At 41.0% G+C, this 8,647-nt stretch overlaps 1 protein-coding gene across 2 annotated transcripts in view; it reads right to left on the bottom strand.

The window, feature by feature from the left end:
* Window positions 1–8,647, bottom strand: part of Pou6f2 (POU class 6 homeobox 2) — a 339,941-nt gene that overhangs the window by 15,139 nt on the left and 316,155 nt on the right. The window lies entirely within an intron of this gene.

Here is an 8,647-nt window from a genome sequence, read left to right as displayed (position 1 = left end):
GGTAAGAAATGTACGCATTATCCTGCCCATGCAATTGTAACCCCTCTGTACAGTATGTTCACAAATAAAATAAAATAAAATTAAAAAAAAATGTATTTCTTGCCAAGCACTGCTCATGCCTGTAATCCTACCTACACAGGAGGCTAAGATTTAAGGATCACAGTTTGAAGCCAGCCTGGACAGGAAAAGTCTGTGAGACTATTGGCTCCAATTAAACACAAAAAGCAGGAAGTAAAGCTGTGGCTCAAGTAGTAGTATATTAGCCTTGAACAAAAATTGTCCAGAGATAGTGCCTAAGCCCTGAGTTCAAACCCCAGTATCAACACACACACACACACACACACACACACACACACACACACACACCCAAAAGGCTTTTTTTAGTTTGTTCCCCCACCACTGGGTGTGGAGGCATTGATATATTTTTTGTTTTTCTTAAAGTTAGTCTGATCAGTTTTGCACCTTCTTGGCTAATTTGTTTGCCCATCTCTAATTCATAGCACTCAGATTTTTTGTTCTGTTGCCTGCCCCAAAACACTTACTGTCAGTCAAAAGATGAAGCTGATCCATATAACTCCATGTAGGGTAAGAAATGGTTGACTGAACGTTACTGAAAGTATGGAGAATGTGTTTCTGAATATTATAACTTTTTTTTTTGATTGTGGGGCTTGAACTGTGGGCTTGGGTACTGTCCCTGCACTCTTCAGCTCAAGGCGAGCGCTCTACCGCTTGAGCCACAATGCCACTTGCAGTTTTTCTAGTGGTTTATTGGAGATAAGAGTCTCACGGACTTTCCTGCCCAGGCTGGCTTTGAATCATGGTCCTCAGATCTCAGCCTTCTGAGTAGCTAGGATTACAGGCGTGAGCCACCAGCGCCCAGCCTTTCCTACCTTCCTTTTAAATTAACAAATTAATTAGTGACTTACTTAACAGCTGGTACATTGCTTATACCTGTATTAATCTTCAAGCAGGAGCCTATTCTAGAATCTGCAGAACATAGAAGTATAGACACTGCTTAGAAGGAGCATGACATTGTTTCCTGGAAGAGCTCTTGGCAACACCAGGTTCTGTGAGTAGCAGGTTATGGCCTTTCTGGGCTCCATCATCTTCCATGCCCCGTCTGTTTTCTGGCTCTTTGGGAGAGTTCTCTTTTATTCTGGTGGTATCACCACAAAACCCAATGTCCAGACCACAGACAGGAATGCCTCTGACATGCAAGAGTGGATGGGAGTGTTCTCGCTGCTTAGTCTAGCCCACCGGTGCGTGGCTCAAAGCTCTGGGTCAATGGTTAGAGTCTGTCTGTGAAGGCAGCCCAGGGGGACAGGTTGGTGACATTCCTGAAGCCACTGCCTGCAGCTGTGCCTGCAGCTGTGCTTAGTGTTCAAGAGAGCCTTCCCAGTAGGTCCCACAATACAGCATCTTGGCATTTAGGCAAGTATGAGCTGGATTTCTATCACCTGTAACCAAGGGAGTCCTAATGAATATGCCATTTCATTTGCAGAATTAGTCATGGGATTCATCAGTTTGTCTTGAACCCTTTCCATTTCTTCATATTTGGGGTTGTCAGTGCTCATACAAACGCTTACAATGAAAGTGACATCTCAGTGCAAGCAACATTTCGCCTAGAAGCTCATGTCAAACAATTCTTTATTTTTTTATGGTACAAATTAAAAGTGACAGATCTGAAGCTGTTAAGAAATACACAAAGTGCAGCTTTACCGACCATACAGATATTGCTCTAGATTAAGTACAGTTTTTTTTTTTAAACATTAAGCAACCTGTGCAGATAAATCAGCTTTGGTTTCAATGTCAGAGCAAGTAAGGAGCTTTTAAATATCCAGTTTGGCTTTTTGGTCACGAGTCTCTCGTGTCAATGTCTCATCATGATGATTTTTCCAGAACAACCCAGTCTGTGTTCCTGCCCCTCCCCCCCTCCAACTGCCTGCTCAGGGCACGGAGGAGCAGGCTGCTCAGTGATCCTGGTGACCAATTTAGATCACAGCTCAAAGGACAAACAAGTAAAATATTAAAATAATCAAAAAATTTAAAAAAGGATCACTTTCTTAACAACAAATGAACAAATGTGCCTCACATAATTTCAAGTTGAAGATAAGCAAGTCACACGACAAAAAGCTCATTACAAAATGTTATCCAAACAGATTTTACAGTCAAACATGGAAATGAAAATCAATTTCCTTTTTTTCCTCCATTTTTTTTAAGCTTGGTCATTAACTGGGTACAAGTAGAGTGTTGAGGTAAAAACATTGATGAACAGTTTGTATTTTTGTTAATTTTCTTTCTTAAAATAGGAACAGTTTAGTATTGCAAGATTGTCAGCAACATTTAGCCATACCTACACAATGTGCATATACCTACAAATACTGAGCTTTGGTCCAGCATAAAGAAGACGAGCAAAGGCAATTTATGATTTCTTTTTGGTTATAGCTTGAGTTCTTTGATACACCTCTACTTGTATTGTTTTTTTGTTTTGTTTTTGTTTTTTTTTGTATTTTTCCCCTAGCTCCTTTTACTTTTTTTGTTCTTTCTTTGTGATGCTGTGTGTGTGTGTGTGTGTGTGTATGTGTGTGTGTCTGAGTGTGTAACCATGTGATTACAACATAAAGAAACCCAAACTTGCAAATGCAAGTGAAATCTTGAACTGTTCAAAATATTTCTTTTTGGTTGAGAGAAAATAAAAACAAAACCCCACAATGTGAAACACAGTATCCATTGTCATTTTTCTCATCAAATACTGAAGGAAATGAAGATGAAAATAATGTATGAGATTTTAAAGCTTGAAATACAATCACATATGGCCAAAGTGGCTTTTATTATTATTATTATTTTGTTGTTGGTGGCAACCTAAACCTTCAGTTCATGGAAACGTAAAGGACGCATAAATGTTATTGGCATAGGAAAGTTGTTTACAAGAGGAAATGAGAAAAATTCATAATAAAATTCAGCAATAGGTGTGGGCTCAAAGACTTATGTGTTATACTGTATAATTTATATTCCTAAGAATCTGTTTAGGCACCTTTTTAGGCCTTGTAGCAAAAAATTTTATCTGTAAAAAATTAATATAAGAAGCATTACAACACTTTATAAATAATTTATAAAACAATACAAAATTAGAAAACTATAAAAAAAATCACTGCACATGAATGGTTTCATGACTGCGGGATGAATACATTTTTTCATTCTACTTGGGATGTCTGCTTTTATTTCACATTTTCACCTCCCAAATATAGACCTCAGAGCTGAACAGGCCTTTTGTGACCACTGCTGGTACATAGTTAATCATTTAGCATCTATCATATGTTACCTTGTTAATTTCTCTTCTTAGGGGAGCTTTTCTTGATAGAATTTGGAGCAGGTCCTAGGAGAATACAAATAAAGTTTGGGGGTTTGATCAATAACATTGATTAAGTTTGATCAATAAAGTTTGGGGGGTCCTGGGGTATAGGTTTTATACAGGTTTTGTGGTGGCAAAAATGATATTTTTGGCATTGATAGTTGTGGTCCAATTGGCATCAGCCAGGTGAGACAAAACATCTTTCTTTGAGACCAGTCCCATTTCCAGGGTTACTGGTATTATTACAAATTTCCTTGTTTACAGTGACCTGATTGCTGCATGAATCTTTTTTTTTGTTTTGTTTTGGGCTGGTCCTGGGGCTTGAACTCTGGGGTTGGGCACTGTTCCTGAACTTTGGTGCTCAAGGCTAGCATTCTACCAGTTGGAGATAAGAGTGTCACAGTTTTTTGCCCAGGCTGGCTTTGAATCCTGATCCTCAGATCTGAGCCTCCTGAGTAACTAGAATTACAGGCATGAACCACTGGCGTTTGGCTACATGAATCTTTTGAGAAGACAAATATATGGTCTGAGTTACCCAAACAACCAAGGAACCAAGAGAAGAAGCAAGTAGAACTCCTTGGGGAGGGGTGGATTAGGGGCCCCAGGAAGTGAAATTTCAGTGGGGAAGGTCAAGGTGGAATTTTCTCTTTTCTTGATCATGATTTGCCTCTAGATAGTGCATGAATAGTATTATTAATTACTGATGCATCAATATTGACATTTTGATGATAGGCAAATTGATGGTTCTCTTTTGCCTGCTCCTTTGACAGAATGTCTCCTGTCTCTACCTGGGTGACAGCATCAGCTACAATTCCAAGTGTTCACCTAGCCAGCCATTCTCAGAATATTCTTTGGGCTTCATAGGGTACCATGGTCCCCTATGCCTTAGCGAAGTTGTTTATTTAAAATGAACTTATCTTCTAGTTCTAACAATGAAAGCTATTCTGTATCTCATATGAGCTACTTCTATAGATTTTTCATTAATGGAGATTTTTTCATTAATGGAGACACTTCACTGTGAAAACTCACTTTCTGTTCAAGAACCCAGCCCTCTCCCCAATTCCAGTGGTTTAAATTTCCCTGTCATTTTTGTTTTTTGGGCTCCATTTATGCATCCCAAGAAAGACTGCTTCCCTGAAAAAAAGAAAAATCTTGGCCGTTGCTTTCAGATGAAAGAAGCAGCAGAAAATGTGAGATTAGTAGAGTACCCTACGGCCCTTGACGATCTACTTGCTAGCATTTTTTTGTTGCCTGTTTCTTTGTGTGGGTGCTTATGGGTGTGTACATGCCTGTGTGTATTTGGACTGAAACCTTGAGACATTTCTTTGGCTATCAGACTTCTGAGAGAAATTGCTTTGCACAGAAGCATAACATAGATGTAAGTATTGAACCACATGTGCAGCTTATGTTTATATTACAAAATTAGTTTTGGTCAGCTCTCCATGTACGTGGCCAACAGACAGAAAAATCCCAAGCTTGGTGTGGACAGTGAGCACAATTACAGCCGAATACCAGTGTTGACAGTTCATCGAGCACAGCTCTACTTAATTTGGAGTCTCTCCTGCATTTCAGTAGGATCTAAGTAAAAAAGACGCTGTTTCTCCCATGTTTGTGCCCTTCCAGGAGCCCCGAGAGAGGGAGATGGAGAAATAGGGGAAGGCAGGGGAAATGCAGGCTCCACTTTCTTTTCTCAAACCCACAAGTCATAGTGAGAAGAAAACAATGAATGATTTGGCACACGATCCAAAATGCCCCCTAAAACAAACAAACAAAACCCCCAAAAGCCAGAAAAAGGAAGAAGTTCCCCTTTCCTCCCCTTCCGGGCTCCCCCTCCACCCCCCAAGATGAATCAAGAGGGAGCCTCACAGGATGGCTTCAAGAGAGGCCCCCACCAAGCTGGCAGAGTGGGAAAGGTGGGAGAAATCAGGCTTCCATGAGTACAGATGGAAGAATGCGCCAACACAATTATACACGCAGCGAAGGGTGGATGGGGTTTGCAGTGCCGTGTGTCTGACTTTGGTTAATAGGTTTTGGAGTGAATCAGTACGCAGTCCCTGACGGGGCGCAGCCGCTCCTCCAGGTGGCAGGCTTGTATTCACTTTGAACAGAGACAAGTTTGTAGTGGTGTGGTTGGTTTTTGTTTTTGGGTTTAGTTTTTCTTTTTTTTAAATATTTTCATCATCTACAGAAAAAAAGTATGTGGTTATCATTTGGTTTGCTTTAAAAAAAAACAAACAAACAGGCTTTGGGGAGCCAGATGCATGAGGTAATGCCTTTACCTCACACCTTTCCATGTGGTGTTATTCCTTATTTAGAAATCTGCAAATAAACAAACCAAAACAAATACTATTTTTTTTTCCTTTTTGGAAAACTGATGTACATTATAAACCATTCTGTCCTCTGGGTAGTAGTTTTCTTACTCCTTTACATATAGTGTGATAATGCCTGGGGTTGTTTAAAAATTTCTTCTTCTCCTTCTTTCTTCTTCTTCTTCTTCTTCTTCTTCTTCTTCTTCTTCTTCTTCTTCTTCTTCTTCTTCTTCTTCTTCTTCTTCCTTTTCTTCTTTTCCTTCTTCTTTCTTTTTTGGTGTAATTCTAAGGATGCCATTTTGTTCCTCCTGAAAAATGGGTGGTCATCTCTTTAGGAGTTGTCTTCTAGAGAGTCTGTTAGGGGCTCCAGAGGGACTGCTGTGGCCGGCTCATGCTGTTTTAAGCGTTTAATTGTGTTCTTCAGGGCCTGCCTCTTATTGCAGAACCAAACCCTAACTACTTCCCGATCATAGTTCAGCTTCTCGGCAATTTCGGTCATTTCCTGCCCAGAGGGGTGTGTGTTCTTCTCAAAGTGGGCATTGAGGATCTCAAGGGCCTGGGGGGTGAAGGAGGTGCGCCGCTTGCGCTTTTTGGATGGTTCACTCCCGATAAACTCGGTCAGGTTCTGCATACCTGCTCGATGGCGGGCCTCAGCCTCAGCCATCCACCGCTCAAGCACCGGCTTGATCTTCTGGGCACTTTTAGGGGTGATGTCCAGCTTTTCAAACCTGGCAGGATACAAAAGGCCAGGGTTCAGTTTGGCTGTCAGACTGCTAGCTATAGTGTTCTCTTGGGCTTCCTGTGGTAGGAAAAAGTGGCTTCTCAGGATGGTGTGTCTGGGGGGAGAATTGAGAAAGAACAGTCTTACACTGAGTCCTCTGCCAGGGTGGACCTCCTGCCTGCCTGCCTGACTGCCTGGCAGGGCGAATTCACTCCAGATTAGCAGCCAGCTGCAAGGTAGCCAGCCCAGTCCAGCCCAAGCCAGCTCCCACCCACCCAAACATGCTCCATGCCAGGGCATGCGACACACATGCATGCACACACGCAGGCACACACTGTCACAATGGATGGACGGAAACACAAACAACTTATCAATCAGTCTTTTCCTTCCAAGCTTTGATTTTAATAGTATCAGCTTTACTTTCCCATCAGCAGAACCCAAGGAAATGACATCCAAGCAACCATCATCACAATGTTTCACTTAAAATAATGATCTTTCCCCCTTGGTTTTCTTTAAATCCCTCCTCAGTGTTGGTTATGAACATGTTTCAGCTGCTATAATAGTTGGATGGCAACAGGGGGAAGTTTCTCTTCCTGACTGTCTTTTTTTTTTTTTTTTAAAGCACCATTTCGTGTCTTAATTTAAGCACTCTCTTTCTCTCTCCTGTAACGATTTTCACCAGGTGTAACTTAACAACACGCCCCCCCCCCTCTTTCCAGGTAAAACACAGCCCACATGTTACTTTGCAATTCTGGCTTAAACAGCTGGGTACGCTGTAATTACCATGGAATACCCCAGGCCTGGCTGTGCTAAGGTCTCCTTGGACCTTCCACTCACCACCAAGCCTAATGGCGCTCTGTGTCCAGGGCATCAAGCTGTGTCGAATGTGTGAGATCTGGAAATTCTACTCGAATGATATCAATTGCTCCAAATGAGGTCTTCTATATAGATCAATCATCATCAGCAATTTTTTGCTGCATTGACTTGAAAAAAAAATGAAACATCCTGGACAAAATTATATAGGGTGTTTCCAGAGGTCATCTCAGCCCTCAATTCATACACACACTCAATGAGATATGAAAAAGGCTTGGGTCCTTTTATCTATTTGTTTATCTTAAATCCAAATCTACAACCTTCCAGGTTTGACAACTTCTTCCCTCTCTCTCTTTGAAAGTATTCCATGCAGTTGAAAAGAATAAGTGATGTGACTGCAGAGTGTGTCTTATTATAATAGTCTGTTTTCCAGGGGCTGAAATAAACCTGCGTTAGTGCCGATATGTTTTATGACAGACGATGCTTGCAAAAAGACAAGGAAGGTTGGGCTCTCTTTATGTGCCATAAGCTTACTTTTGGCAGTGCATTTTTTCTTCTTCTTAGGTCTCTTACATTATGATAAGCAGCAGAAATAGTATTAAATTTTCATGAGAATTTCATGGCATTGTCTTCCACTAGGGTTTGAAGAAGTACTTGTTTATTTATTTATTTTTTAAATCTAACTTCAGGTCAAAGAGGGAGGAAGTCTATTTGCCTTCCGTGGCTAGCTCCCTCCATCAAAGCCATGTTCTGCCTATGGTCAGCATTCGCCATAAAAGGCTCAGAGCTTGAATGAACTCTTGGGAGCATCACTACCGGCTTGACAGCATCCTGGCAAGTGACAAGAACTTGTGAAGAGGATGTTGGGAATTTTGCTGGCATCTTCTTCCTGTGTGTCTGATGAGTAGGGACCTCACAGTGCTCCAGAGTCCCCACTGCTTGCTGAGGGAACAGTGACACTCCAGGGACTCTCCTCCAGAGCACATTTCTTCCCACTCTGTGAATTCACTGAAATCTTTCCAGTGTCAGACCTTGCTCTTTCTAAGACTTTAATGAACTAATGGGTTAATCTGACATAAATGACATTACCCAAATGCTGGAAGCGGATGGAAGGTCCCCAAAGTCCAGGCATCGGATTCATGATATGATCTATTCCATATCCATGATTTGTTACAGGATATATATCTTATTTTTTATATATATCGTTCCCTTGTTATATGGTAAAATACCTACATTATTTCTCTCCATCCTAGAGTGGGGAAAACTTTGGAAATCAACATTATCTGATTGGAAATACCCAAATAATGCTCAGCACCAGAGTTAAAGAGCACTTTACTCAATAAAAGAAAATCATAGTTTAGGGCTAAAAAGAAGCCAAAGAGAAATTCAGCAGCCATAGTTAAGTCAGCAACAACTTCAAGAAACAAAAAAAAAAAAAAAAAAAAAAACATG

The sequence above is a fragment of the Dipodomys ordii genome, unplaced genomic scaffold (assembly GCF_000151885.1).
Source record: "Dipodomys ordii isolate 6190 unplaced genomic scaffold, Dord_2.0 Scaffold161, whole genome shotgun sequence".
Taxonomy (NCBI): Eukaryota; Metazoa; Chordata; class Mammalia; order Rodentia; family Heteromyidae; genus Dipodomys; species Dipodomys ordii.
This window is presented reverse-complemented; position numbering and strand designations above follow the sequence as displayed.